This window comes from Terrapene carolina, unplaced genomic scaffold, assembly GCF_002925995.2.
Source record: "Terrapene carolina triunguis isolate 2854851 unplaced genomic scaffold, T_m_triunguis-2.0 Scaffold89, whole genome shotgun sequence".
In the NCBI taxonomy this organism is placed as follows: Eukaryota; Metazoa; Chordata; order Testudines; family Emydidae; genus Terrapene; species Terrapene triunguis.
Window position 1 is genome coordinate 4,572,141 of NW_020664440.1, and position 15,278 is coordinate 4,587,418.

Sequence of the window (15,278 nt, forward strand, 5' to 3'; positions counted from 1 at the left end):
TAGCATAGAACCCAGAGATAGGAAGGACCTGTGAAGTCATCCACCCCATGCCCTACCAGTGCAGGATTATTGCCTTGAGTGTATCCTGGAGTGTTTTGTCCAGTCTAATTCCAAATGACTCAGGTGATGGACCTTCCAGCACTCTCCTGGACACGATACACCCCAGCCTCGTAATCTCACTGCTAGGAAATATTTGCCGATGTTCAGCCTCCATTTTAACTTTGCTCAGATTCGTTTGATTTTTCCTGGTCATACCTCCTCCTACTGCTGCAGGGCTGGACAGTGTCTAGACATGTGTCCCTTCCAAAAACCCTCTCCACTCCAAACCCCCTTTGCACCTGGGGCGGCTGCCGAGGCAGTGCAGAAGCTCCCTGAAGCAGGGGTATTCCTGTGGGGGTCCAACACAGGGTGCTGGAGCGCCTCCTTGTGGCCACAGCTGGAGTTTAGCTCTGCCAGTCTGACACCCCTTCCTGCAGGTGCTGACTCCATCTCTCTCTCAGGACTTGACTGTTCCCTCTTCGTGGCTTGACCCTCTGGCCAGGTCACTGTAGTTTTCCCCTTCCAAAGTCTCTCTAGACCAACCATTCTGGAAAGCCTTTCAATTCGCTTCCCCTCAATGCTGCCACTTCCCTGGTGGCTGGTAATGGAATCTGGGCCTGTCCTCTTCTCCGGTATCCTGACCAGGGACCCTACAACCAGCAGCCAATGTCGGCACTGTCCCACCTCTTGCCGCTGTTTCCCTGGACTGCTTACTACATTTCCTCTGTCAGGCTCCTTCTCCATTCTCCTCTGAGTATTCCCTTCCCTCCAGGCCAACCTCTCTTCTATCCCTAGCCTCAGAGAGAGTGACTACAGACCTTGCTCCTGCAGCCCCTTTCTGCCCCCAACTACCTGGCTTTATAGAAGCTCTGCCTGTTTCTGTTGAGGTGAGCGTCATCTTTTAATTAGTCCTCATTGCTTCCTGGCTCCTTCTCCAGGTGCAGCTTAGGTTAATTGGCCCACCTAACCACCTTAACACCTTCAGGGGCTGATGTGGGGTAAACACCCCATCACAGGGCCCATATATCTGCCCTGTGACCCCCTTGTAATCTCAAAAGGGCTTCAGGACAGTGATGAATAAGGCTCCTGTTTGCTGGAATCTGAACTCACTTCACATATGAGCAAACATCAGAGCCGCCATCTTGGTTGACACATTGAGCATTGGTTCTACAATGAGCGGCTACAGCTTGCTAAATAGCCAGGCTTGCTAACATGGGCTACAACAGAGTCATATCCTCTGAGGATTGGGCACAGTGTGTGTGTGTGGATCTGTAACATACACTGACCAGTGGATTACCACTAAAAAGAGATATTGGGATCAATCCAAAGCCCATTAAAGTCAATGGAAAGGCTCCTATTGACTTCACTTGGCTTTGAATCAGTCCCACCAGAGAGAGCAGCTGCAGAGGTAAATGGTTTCTTCAGTGAAGTGAATGGTAATTTGTCGGTTAGGCCAAATACTTCACTGCAAAAAATATAAATTGTTTATTAATAAAGGCTTTAAAGATCAGTTCCTGTTTTTAGCACAAAATATATATATATATCTCGCAAAGTAGATAGTCGCAGCTGAGTTCCTGGAAGGAATAGAGGAGGGTTTCCTGGAAAGATAAACATGTAAAACACTCACATTTGATGTTTAAAAATATTAATTTGCAAATGAGAAGGTTCTTGGAGAATCTATCACTTGCATTTCAAATGTTTTCATACTGGTTGGTGCTTTCAGGAATAATCCTGCGTTGGCAGGGGAGGTGGACTAGGTATTTTAACAGGCCTTTCTTTTCTTACTTTTTGATTCCTGGTACAGAGCAGTCTGAAAGTTTCCTCAATAAACAATTCTGCCCATGGCTAAGATGTTACCAGATAACTATATCCACAATTGGACATTCAGAAGAAGGATGGTTAGGGCATGAGCCTGGTACTTAGGAAACAAAATTATATTCCTGCTCTGCTGTAGACTCCCTGTGTAACATCAGGGAAGTCAGCTAGGCAAAGATTTTCAAAGGTATTTTGTTGCCTGAAGAGACAGATAGGCACCTAGTGGGATTTTAAAAATGCCTGGGTACTTCACTCCCATTCGAGTCAATCGGAGTTCTTTAGGCACTTAGGTGTTTGTGAAAATCCCACTAGGCACCTAGTTATGTCTTTAAACACCTAAATAACTTTGAAAATCTGGGCTTCAGACTCTGTGCCTCTATTTCTCCATCTGTAAGATAGGGATAGTAGTAACTCCATTCCTCACAGGGGTGAGGGCAAGGTAAATATATTCAAGATTGTGAAGTGCTCAGCTACCACAGTAATATGGGTCAAATAAATACCAAAAACACAATGGTACTTTTTGATTTGATCTTCTGTATGACCTGAGGTCAGATGAAATATTTTCCAACAGGTCCGTACTAACAGAGCATCATCATAACCATTGTCCTTACGTTATTAGGCATCACCACAAATGGTAGATCCCTGCAGCCCATTGGATTACTGTTTCCAATGGGAAGCTTTTTCGGAACTTGGGCCCCCGTCTTGCAAATGATTAACTTTGCACAAGTGAGTAGTGTCCTTGGGAGGACGGGACTGCTTGCACAGATGCGATTAAGCATGTGCATGAGTAGGATCAGGTTCTTGTAATCCATATCCTAAAGGCTATTAAACCAACACTCCAAATAAAGTCGTGTGCAAAATTAGATGAGAGAGTTTCAAAAAGCTGAAAGCGGGGCTAAATGTTAACACTTTTAGGCATGTGTTCACTAACAAAAGTATAGTGCTCTCTTAGAGCTAGAAAACAGACGCACGTCTCTGGTCCCACCGTCTAACCAGCCTGTCATGTGGCAGAGACACCTGGTCTCAGCAATAGTCATCGGAAGACAAATCTGAGATAGAAAACACACTCTGTTTTTGTGTTCTAGGATGATGACAACATTGCACTATGCCCGAAATATCTTGCAAGCATATGTTTTGTTTGTATACAAACCTGTACCCCACATCTGAAATACACTTGCATAGCATCGTATTTGGCAAGAGAATACTTGCTAGAATTTCTTCTCTTGCACCAATTTTCTTTTGTATTTAAAGTGATTATTATTAGCAGAACGTTCTGAAGGTTGTCTATTGGGTAATGAAAGAAGATTTTCATACATTTTGTAAGAGGCCACCCACCATGCTCCAGATTTACAATGAGATGAAGGAAAAGACAGTGTAATCATCTTTGGAAGCCTCATCGAGTTGTTCAACATCTTAGTCTTGTCGTCAGCAGCCAAATGAAGACGTAGAGGAAGATATTTGAACTACAGAAGCATGTTTCCATGATGGTCTTTTGGGAAATACCTATTTTTAGCACATCAATAATGAAAATAGTACAAAATTGGAAATATATAAACACAGGCTGAAAATAAACCAGAAGTGCATAAATAATCACAAGGAGAAGAAAGACACACATTGAAATCTCTGTTCCTGTTAACATAAAAGTCTGCAAAATATTGTGGTGTCTTAAAGTTAAGTCTACAGAGGGGGCCTGCCTCAGACTGTGGACTTGGGTCCCTGGTGGTGCAAATGGCAGGGGACAGTGGCGGAAGCCCTGTTGTGCTGATGAGCCTAAGGGTATGTCTACACTACGAGGGTAATTCGATTTTACTTAAATCGAATATGTGGAATCGATATTGCAAAGTCGAACGTGTGTGTCCACACTAAGGACACACTAAGGACAGTAATTCGACTTTGTGAGTCCACACTAACGGGGCGAGCGTCGATATTGGAAGCGGTGCACTGTGGGCAGCTATCCCACAGTTCCCGCAGTCCCCGCTGCCCATCGGAATTCTGGGTCGAGCCGCCAATGCCTTCTGGGTAAAAAAAATTTGTCGTCATCCGTCCGTCACTAACGCCCTCCCTCCCTCCATGAAAGCGCCGGCGGGAAATCAGTTCGCGCACTTTTCTGGTCAGTGACAGCGCGGACGCCACAGCACTGCGATCATGGATCACGCTGCGACCATCGCTGCACTTGTGGCCGTTCTCAACACCTCGCAGCTTATCATACACCTTTCCCTGAGGCAGATGCAGAGAAATCGGGCGAGGAGGCTACGGCACCGCCGTGAGAGCCTGAAGTCGGAGAGTGGCACAGAGCTGTCAGAAACCACGAGCCCCAGCGCCCAGGACATGACGTTGGCAATGGGGCATGTGGATTTTGTTGAACGGCGATTCTGGGCCCGGGAAACAAGCACGGACTGGTGGGACCGTATAGTGCTTCAGGTCTGGGATGAATCCCAGTGGCTGCGAAACTTTCGCATGCGGAAGGGGACTTTCCTCGAACTTTGTGAGTTGCTGTCCCCTGCCCTGAAGCGCAAGGACACCCGCATGCGAGCAGCCCTCACTGTCCAGAAGCGAGTGGCCATAGCCCTCTGGAAGCTTGCAACGCCGGACAGCTACCGGTCAGTCGCGAACCACTTTGGTGTGGGCAAATCTACCGTGGGGGTTGTTGTCATGCAAGTAGCCAAGGCAATCGTCAAGGTACTGCTCCCAAAGGTAGTGACCCTGGGAAACGCGCAGGTCATCATAGATGGCTTTGCCGCGATGGGATTCCCAAACTGCGGTGGGGCTATAGATGGGACTCACATCCCTATCCTGGGACCGGACCACCAGGCCAGCCAGTACATCAATAGAAAGGGCTACTTTTCAATGGTGCTGCAAGCACTGGTGGACCATCGGGGACGGTTTACAAACATCTACGTCGGATGGCCGGGCAAGGTTCATGACGCTCGCGTGTTCAGGAACTCTGGTCTGTTTAGACGGCTGCAGGAAGGTATTTACTTCCCAGACCACAAAATAACTCTTGGGGATGTGGAGATGCCTACAGTCATCCTCGGGGACCCAGCCTACCCGCTAATGCCCTGGCTCATGAAGCCCTATACTGGCGCCCTGGACACAGAAAAAGAACTGTTCAACTACCGTCTGAGCAAGTGCAGAATGGTGGTGGAGTGTGCTTTTGGCCGTCTCAAAGGGAGATGGAGAAGCTTACTCACTCGCTGTGATCTCAGTGAAACCAATATCCCCATCGTTATTGCAGCTTGCTGTGTGCTCCACAACCTGTGTGAGAGCAAGGGGGAGACCTTTATGGCGGGGTGGGAGCTAGAGGCAAATAGCCTGGCTGCTGATTACGTCCAGCCAGACAGCCGGGCCATTAGAAGATCCCAGCGGGACGCCCTGTGCATCCGGGAGGCTTTGAAAGCTAGGTTCCTGAGTGAGCAGGGCAACCAGTGACTTTTCAGTTTGTGGACAGAAAAGCTGAACCTGCCCCCGTTTCTTTACCCAGTTCATTTTGACTATCCTCTCCAGTTACATACCCCCTTCACCCCCTTCCCCTTCCCAAAAAATAAAATCATTTCGATTTTGTTAATGAACACCGTTGTCTGTATTGCTGTTTTCGCGGGAATATTTTAAACCGGGGACGCAGACTGTGGCGGGGGGCGGGTTCAGTGTTCTGATGCAAATGATGCTTCTAAACTCCCGGAATGACAGGCTCCGCACTGGTGGACTGGTTATTTCAATGGAGAACATGAAAAACACCTCCCAGACTGACCAGGGTAACCAGTGACTGCACTGTGTATGTGTCCTGATGCTGGACCTGACACCGCCTCTGTACCCTGCTAAAGGTCACTGTCCTGTCCAATTACCAAGCCCCTTCCCCCCCTCCAGACAGACTCTCCCTCAAAAGAACCTGACTGAAACAGTAATGGAGAGAAACAAACATTTTATTGCGAACCAGACATGAAACGTGGGGTGTGAAACTTGGACGGGGGCTTCTGTGAGGTGGGTGGGAAAGGACTTATGAAATTTTGGGGAATGTCAGCCTTCTAGTGCTAGAGCAGTCTGCAGGGGTTGACTGAAAGTTTTAACGGCCCTTGCCGCCCCTCCTTCTTTGGAGTTTGGGTGAGGGTGGTGTGGGACTTGGTGGCGGGTGAGGGCGGTTACAGATAGACTGCAGCGGGGCTCTGTCCTCCTGCCTCCGGTCTTGCAGAACATCCACAAGGCGCCGGAGCGTGTCCGTTTGCTCCCTCATTAGTCCAAGCAGCTTTTCAGTAGCCTGTTGGTCCTCCTGACGCCACCTCTCCTCCCGTTCCATGACTGCTCGGTGCATTTGTGACAAGTTCTCCCTCCACTGTGTCTGCTGGGCTGCCTGGGCTCGGGAGCAGCCCATTAGTTCTGTGAACATGTCTTCACGCGTCTTCTTCTTCCTCCGCCTAATCTGCGCTAGCCTCTGGGAGTGTGCTGACAGGCTGGGTTGGGAGACAGTCGCAGATGTGTCTGTGTGAATTTTAAAAAGGGAGTGAATTCCTGAGACAGATAAATGAAATTGTATACAAAGAACCTAGTCTTTCTCTGTGAACAAGACCATGCACTGAACCTCTCACATGCGCACTCAGGACAAGGTCGAATTTTCGGCCGTCGCCTTCAGTGCCTGTGGACTTGCGGAGGTCTTGGAGTGTTCAGAGAACTGTGGCTGGAGACCTGAACTTCTGGAGCGGGCAATAATGGTAAGCCGCAGACTTGTGGCTGCTTAAAACTCCAGCTGTAGCACTGGCCTCCTTTCACATTGAAAGCAATGCCAGTCTCTGCTGCCAGCAATCAGGACAGCATCAACTCTGCCCCTGTCCCACCCCCTCGCGGCTGTCCCAGGGAAAGATCCCTGTATGCTGCCCCTCTCCCTCCACCGCGTGGCTGTAAAGCAGTCCCAATACTAACAGTCCCCTCCCTAATTCAAAGCAGGGCGTCATGAGCGACATCACCCTCCTGAGGATCCCGGACACCCAGAGAGAACGCATGCTGCGGGAAAGCATGCAGAAACCGGGGCCGTATGCCGCCATGCTATGTCGGGCCATGATCCCCGAGTACCTGATTGTGGCATGGAGGGGACATGTCTGCTACCACGGAGGGCCCACTAAGATCGCCCTACCCCGGAACCTGATCAACAGGCTTGAGCTCTACCTCCACGAGACCTACGAGGAGTTCTCCTACGAGGATTTCTCGTCGATCCCCGGCCACATTGACCGGATTTTCGCGTAGGTGCACTGGGACTTTGGAGTGGAGCGTCTTGGGCCTGGGAATCATGTAGTAACGGACATTGTGAAATTTTTTTAAAATACTTGGGACTAAATTGAGAAGAGCCTAAGACAGAGAAATCATGCAAAACCCATTTGTTACCTTTGTAAATATTCCTGTTTTGTACCTGATTATTTTTTTACTAGTTTACAGCACTTTTATAAATATACATTGTTAATAGTATAAATATTACCGTTCTGTTTTAAATAAATGTTTACATGTTTACAGCACTTACTGCTTGATCCGTCCCCTGATTCTGTGTCCGGGGTAAGGGATGGGGACGGTTGGTACGGGATCTCGGTAAGGGTGATGAAGAGGTCCTGGCTGTCGGGGAAATCAGCGGTGCCAGCGCTGTCGACTGCCTCGTCCTCCTCATCTCCTTCCTCCTCTTCCCCGTCCGCTGTCATGTCCGACATGATCCCATCCTCGGAGTCCACGGTCAGGGGTGGGGTAGTGGTGGCGGCCGCTCCCAGGATGGAATGCAGTGCCTCGTAGAAACGGGATGTGTGGGGCTGGGATCCGGAGCGTCCGTTAGCCTCTTTGGTTTTTTGGTAGCCTTGTCTCAGCTCCTTGATTTTCACGCGGCACTGCGTTGCATCCCGGCTGTAGCCTCTCTCTGCCATGGCTTTGGAGATCTTCTCGTAGATCTTAGCATTCCTTCTTTTGGAGCGCAGCTCTGAAAGCACGGACTCATCGCCCCACACTGCGATGAGATCCAAGACTTCCCGATCAGTCCATGCTGGGGCCCTCTTTCTATTGGATTGCACGGCCATCTCTGCTGGAGAGCTCTGCATAGTTGCCACTGCTGCTGAGCTCCCCTCGATGTCCAAAGAGGAACTGAGATTCAAACTGCCCAGACAGGAAAATGAAAATGAATTCAAATTTTCCCGGGGGTGTGGCTGGTCAGAGCATCCGAGCTCGGACTGCTGTCCAGAGCGTCAACAGAGTGGTGCACTGTGGGATAGCTCCCGGAGCTATTACCGTCGATTTCCATCCACACCTAGCCTAATTCGATATGGCCATGTCGAATTTAGCGCTACTCCTCTCGTTGGGGAGGATTACAGAAATCGATTTAAAGAGAGCTTTATGTCGAACTAAATGGCTTCCTGGTGTGGACGGGTGCAGGGTTAATTCGATATAACGGCGCTAAAGTCGACATAAAAGCCTAGTGTAGACCAGGCCTAAGAGCTGGTGGGTGCAGCCTATAAAGTGGGCAAGGCCCACAGGGGCTTGTGGTTCAGGAGATTCAACATGTTCCCATAGCAGCCTCCATGGGTGGGGTTCTATCTAGTCATGGCCAGAACCTAAAACTGCTCTCATCTGTCAGAGTCGGGGGAGGCAGAGGGAGAACCTATGCCCTGAAAGGAGAGGAAACCCAAACAGAGTTACTTTTAGGCCAAGTAGGTTGAGTTTTACCGGCAATTGAACGTTCTTTCCTACGCAAGTTTCGTGTTTGTGGAAGGGCCCTAACATTCATTGTGGCTGAAGAAGTTATCTGTCCCCTGGACTGAAGCTGTGTTTCTCTCTGCCCAGACATGCCTCTTTTAGTTTGTATTTTAAACTATTGGGAGTAATTACTGAAAATCAAATAGTACGTAAGCCCCTAAATCACTAAAGTACTTTTGAGACTTTTACCAAGTGGTTTGACCAAGTTCATACTTCAAGTGAATGGCAAAGCTACCAGCATAACTCAGGGGTTTGTCACTAATTCAGTATTGGTGACTGCAAAGAAAATGCCTCTTCACTTTTAAAAACAATGCAGCTAATATTTTGAATCTAATTCAGGCATTGGTTGATGCCGTCTTTATTTTTTTATTGGCCACCTAATACATCAGACTTTGCAGGAAGATGCTGCTACCAATGAGTCCTTTCCTATCCAGTCAAGAAATACTGGTTTTAAATGATCCATTGTTTTTACGCTGTGGGATTCCCTGTCACAAGATCCCGTTGAGGCTAAGAGATAAGTAGGTTTCAGGGGGGGGAAATTAGGAGAATGAGAGCATCCTCCAGAGACATTTGAGTTAAGATTTAAAAAAAAAAAGTGTATCAGAGATACAAATCCTCAAGTTTAATAAACCAATCCACTAATTGATAGGGGGTTAGAAAGCCTCTTCCCCTCTGGAGAGATTTCCTAATTGTCCATTACAGAATTTCTTGCACTTTCCTCTGAAGCTTAAAACATTTTTTTAAATGTATATCTCTCTCTATCTCTCATAGAACTGGAGGGTCATTGAGTCCAGCCCCCTGCCTTCACTAGCAGGACCAGCTACTGATTTTGCCCCAGATCCCTAAGCGGCCCCCTTAAGGATTGAACTCATAACCCTGGGTTGAAGCAGGCCAACGCTCAAACCATTGAGCTATCCCTCCCCCCAGCCAATGACTGTCAGAAATGAAATACCAGACTAGGTTATGATCTGGTATGGCAATGGTTATGTTCCTGTTTATAGCATGGGTTAAGAGAGAACATTAAATACAAAGGTAAAATTTAATTAAGTAGCAACCCCACTTAACTCTTTTTTCCCAGACATCAACGTTAGCATAGAAAAGAGATTGTAGGAGAACTAGAGCCACAGAATCATAAAGTTGTGCTTCCCAACGAAGAACACAGCAAGAAATCCAGACACTGGCCCTTTCCTTTTCAAGCTATGTCTTGCTTGATGTCTTCACTGGCAATTAACATGGCAGCTGCTGCGCCGAAAGCAGTGGTCAAAGCTAGCAGAGGGCCTGGTGATGAAGCTGGTGGCTTGGTGAAAGCTGACATCAGTAGAGGATATATCAATTTGTTAAATACACCAAAACAAACTTGCTGCTGTTTTTTTTTTAAAGTTACACGTAAAAGTGAGGCCAGATGAAAGCTGACATTTCCTGGTCTGACAACAGATATAATAACTGATCCAAAAATACTGCAGTGAGGAAGTCACTGCCAGGTTTCTGTTTGGGTGGATAATGAATGAATGAATGAATGCAGTAGTTACATGAAAGGAGATGTCGCATTACACTACTATACAGCGTTCCAAAGGATTGTAATTTGACTGCCTTCGTCAAGTGAGGAAAGCGAAAACATCCACCTTGGCTGCCTTTCCGAAGAAGAGGGGCTGACTTGGCAAAGCTGAGAAAAGTGGTTTGGCTTCTTCCAGGCTGATCAGCTTCAGCAACCTCGTGCAGGCTGTCAAGTCTTGTGCTACCATATAGCAAGGCCTTGAGACAGCGGAGAGCAGCACAACCAAGGATACGGAGAGAACTGTGTGTCTCTGTCAGTGGCTGGGACGCAGGCAGACATGCCTAATGGTTGGAGCAGGAATCAAGAGCCCGGAGTCAGAGACCAGATGCCGGAGCCAAAGTCAGGTATCAGAGCCGAGGGTCAGCACCCGGTTACCTGGAGTGAGGCAAGGCGGGGAACAAGCCATGGGTGACCTGCTGCTGTTGGGCTTAAGAGCTGGCGTGCTGACTCTGCCAACCAATTAGGCAGTGTAGCCAACAATTAGGCTGGTGTGCTCATTAGGTTGCCCAGAGACTGACTCTGCTGCAAGCCCTACCTCCAGACTGGCTCTGCCCAGGCTGCACTGGTGTACAGTGCCAGCAGCAGTTGGTTTCCTGCCCTGCTAGCAAGGGACCAGCCCCACGTATTCTTTCAGAACATGAACCCCCCCCCCCCCAAAACCCTCCCCCAACCCATTCCTCCACTCCTGGGCCTGAAGCCACATCATATTCACCATTAGATAGCTAGAAGGAGAGAGTTTCTCTCCATGCCTCCCAGGGAATAGCATATGGCCTGTCTTCAGGGGGCTACCAAATAGGACCGCTCTGCTTTCCAGTCCACAGAGAGGCTGCCTGACCTTCCAGCATTCAGGACATGGTCTCTCTCTCTCTCACTGCCAGTGGCTGAATAACCAAATAGGGGCACGTATTGTTTCATAGTCCTTTGTGTACATCTGACACAGAGGGTGCCACCCAGCTCCAGGAAATCCATATATTCCATCCATCCAGACTGTAAACCCCTTACTCATGCCAGTTAGCACTGACATGCCTCAGGAGTCCCCTGCACTCAAATTGCCCACCTATGTAAAATATTTATATTTTTAGACTAGACTACAGTATTGCGAAGTTTGTCAAATACAAGTTATTCAAACAAATATTATTCAGCCAGCTTTCGGTTTCCGCCAGCTGTAGCCTCTCCATACTGTCGTACGGTTGCGAAACTTGGGCACTGTGCCACTCAGTCTGGGCAAAGCTGGAGGGTTTCCATGCAATATGCCAATGATGTATATTGGGCACAAAGTGGAATGACTTCATTTGTAATGCAGATGTTTACGGTCGCTCCGGTCTATAGACTACTGGGACCATTGTCCACAGACGGCGTCTTACGCTTTTGGGACATGTCGTGAGGGTGCCACAAGACATTCCGGCAAACGCCGTTCTCCGGGTGGCTGGTAACATCTGTGATAAAATAACACCAACCGCGGGTAGAGGTGGCCCAGAGGCAGCCCCCCTATTACATGGGTTCATCAAGTCTGTTCTGATGTATTGTGGTAGCAAAGGAACGGACCAAATGGCCAACGATCACTATGGCTGACTGTCCAGCTAAGCATTGAAGAAGAAGCTTTTGGTTAAAGAGAAGTTGGTATTTTGACCTTCTACTTTTGGACAGTTTCTAGAGTTAAAAACAATTAGTTAGAAATGAGGTGAGAATGGTACCAGGAAGTCACTGCATTCTGTGGTTCACCTCATCGGCTGAAGTTAAAGGAAAGACTGATTGATTTCACCGGGCTTTAGATTGACCCCGTGGCCTAAATTTTCAGATGTGACTGGTGATTTTGGATGCCCAACTGGAAACACTAAAAAAAATTCCTGATTTTCAGAGGGCGGGTACTCAGCACTTTCTGAAAATCAGGGCCCTGTCAGGTGTTTCAAATTGGGCACCCAAAAACACAAGTCATTTTTGAAAATGTAGCCCATAGGACAGGCCAACTGTGGGTGTATAGGGCCAGATTTCCAAGACAGCTTACTTCCCAGCAGTTCCCACTGAAAAGAGGAGGGATGTTAAGAGCTTAAGCCAAGCGCTATTAGAGATCAGGATGAAAATGAATCTACTGCGGGGTTCTTACACTTCCTTCTGAAACATCTGGTACAGACCAATGAGAGATTAGATACTAGATTAATGGACCCGGGAGCTGATCCGATATGGCAATATTTATGTAATAATGGGAGCTGCTAAGTAATGAACACTTCTGAAGGTCCAATCTAGATAGACCAACTTCCATCAACGTCAATGGAAGCTTTGTTTATGGGAGGAACACAGATCACAGCCAGTTCTGGACAAGGTGCTTAATGCTGGTGTTTGTTAATATCCACCTCCTTCTAGGCATGGGCAGACACTCCTTTTTCCTAACTCCTCCTCCCTCCCCATTCTGCCCCAGGGTGGGTGCAATGTATTGGTTTACTTTTTGTCACCCTTTGTAATAGTCTGGTTCCACTTTATTTTTGTGCAGCAGTCTCAGGCCTCCAGATGAAGAGCTTTAGCAATACAAGTGATTATTGTTAATTTATCAGCAGCCGATTTTGTCAGCCATTGATTCGGTCTCACAGCAGTTCCCTGCAACCCTTGGTTCTTTTAGTCGGCACAGGACTAATCATGCAACCTTTGATTCTGGTTTTGACCCACAGCCCATTCCCCAAGCAGCTAGGTTTAACTTCAGATTTACCCCAGAAATAGGCACTGACTTCGTGGTGCTCCAGGGCTGGAGCACCCACGGGGAAAAATTAGCGGGTGCTCCGCACCCACTGGCAGCCAAGCTCTCCCCTCCTCGCCCCCTCCCCCCACCAGAGCGCACCGCGTCCCCGCTCCTCTCCCTCCTTCCCAGCTCTTCCCGCCCCGCCTCTGCCTAACAGCTGTTTGGCGGCGCTTAGGACTTTCCGGGCGGGAGGGGGAGGAGCGGGGACACACTCAGGGGAGGAGGCGGAGAAGAGGCAGGGCAGGGGCAGGGACTTGGGGGCAGGGAGTAGAATGGAGAGGGGAAGGGGGCGGGGTTGAGGTGGGAAAAGGCAGGGTGGGGCAGGGACTTTGGGGAAGGGGTGGAATGGGGGTGGGGCGAGGGCAGTGCAGGGGTGGGAAGAGGCAGGCCAGGGTGTCACGGAGTGTGTGGGGGGGCCAAGGCCCTGCACCCCCGGCTTCCTGCGATTCACCATGACTCTCAGACAGCCAGTAAAACAGAAGGTTTATTTAGACGACAGGAACACAGTCCAAGACAGGCCTTGCAGGTACAGACAACAGGACCCCCTCAGTTAGGTCCATCTTGGGGGGCAGGGAGGCCAGAGACGCATTGGGAGACCAGAGCCCCATCTGAGCTCCCCTCCATTCTTCCAGCCAGTTCCAAACTGAAGCTCCCTCCAGCCGTCTCACCCCGGCTCCTCCCCAACCCTTTGTCCAGTTTCCCGGGCAGAGGTGTCACCTGGCCTCCAACCCCCTTCCTGGGTTCTCATGTTACGTGCTCAGGTCTCCTCCCTCAAGGAAAGTCTCCCATCCCCAATGCAGACAGCCCCAGCCAAACTCCCCTGCAACCTTCCCCGGCCAATACTCCCCACTCAGCATTCAAAGAACCCATTAAGAACAGTCCCAGTTCATCACACAGGGGCAGGGCCGGGGGGTGTCGAGCACCCACTGGGCAGAGGGGAAGTTGGCGCCTATGACCACAGCCTAGGTCCAGTTTTGCCTTTATGGCCCTGAGCCTGCAAACAGACTTGCCGCCTCCATGACTGATTTTCCCAAATTGGGACATTAGCAGCTTTGAGTCTGCCAGAGGACTCCAAACCACACGAGTTTCCTGTGATTGGGGGTTGCATTGAGGAAGCCTCATGTTCACATAGAGAATGGAATAACTTACTGGGAGCAATACTGACATTTATACTCACAAGTCCGGAAAGCTGTACAAAGCCTAACTAACAAGTCCTTAGTCTCACAGCTTTTTTCTCTATTGCATCAATATGTACTTCACTAAATAACCAGTGCCAAAAATACTTCTATATTTTAAGTGACACAAAACATTTCATGTGTCAAAACTAGAAGTTACCCAGAAAGCTTCATATGGACCATCTGTATTTGCCACTCCATTATATACTTCCCTGAGTTCTGGGTCACAAATTCTATTCGTTTTCAAAAGCTGGCTAAAATATCATTTGGATTTAATCCTGCTGGCTTGGATACTGCATAGTTGGCAGGGTAGGACTTCCTGGCTTTGCAGATGACATTTAGCAGCAGCGAGCAGAGAGCATTTAAGAGGAATAAAACTTTTTAAGCAGTCTTTGGACACTGGGATGATTTTCAAAAGCCAGGGCAAATACACTCAATACATCATTTGTTCTGTGTTACTCTAAAATATGTACATTGCCTGGAAAATATAAGTAAATCAGACTAAAGCAAACAAATGTAAGTACTTGATTAAGATTGGAAAATGGTTATTTATGAGGTAAATAAGTACTTATACTGAATAGTAAACATCTCCCGTTTGAATGTAAAAATATCTGTTTTATGTAAGCACAGTTTTATCTAGTTGCTCTTGGCAATTGAGTTCAAGTACATTTTTTTTTAAAATGAAAACAAAATCAGTCAGGCCTTCGTCTTATAATGTGGTTCCGATCCTACAATGACCTAAATGGGGCTTTGTATGGGCATAGAGATCTGCCATAAGAATTAATGCTTTGGATCCCAGTGGGAAACAGACCAGCTTATCTGCTGTTCCTGAAGATGCTATTTGGTGGGTGTGCAAGTGTGCATATACTTTTTCCTCTAAACTCTGCTTCTTCTTACAAAATGCTGGGTGATGCTGATCTTCTTAGCCTACCTGTCTCGTAGGAATTCCATCACAGACACTCCATAGCCCTTTGCTTAGCACAAAGCAGACAGAAATGTTAGCATTCAATTTTCTACTGCGCTCATCTCTTGACTTGGGCGGTCTGGGGTGAGAATTCTCAGTGCAGACATGTGGATCGGTGCACTGACTATTGACTTTTAGCTTCAATACCATCCCACATCATTAAATGTTTTTTTCTTCTTCTTCTCTCATTTGGGGCTTAGACAGTGTCTTGACCTTTTCCATTACTAAAATCCCTTGTCACCACTGCAAACGTACATCCAAAAGCAAAACCGAATCACACCAATA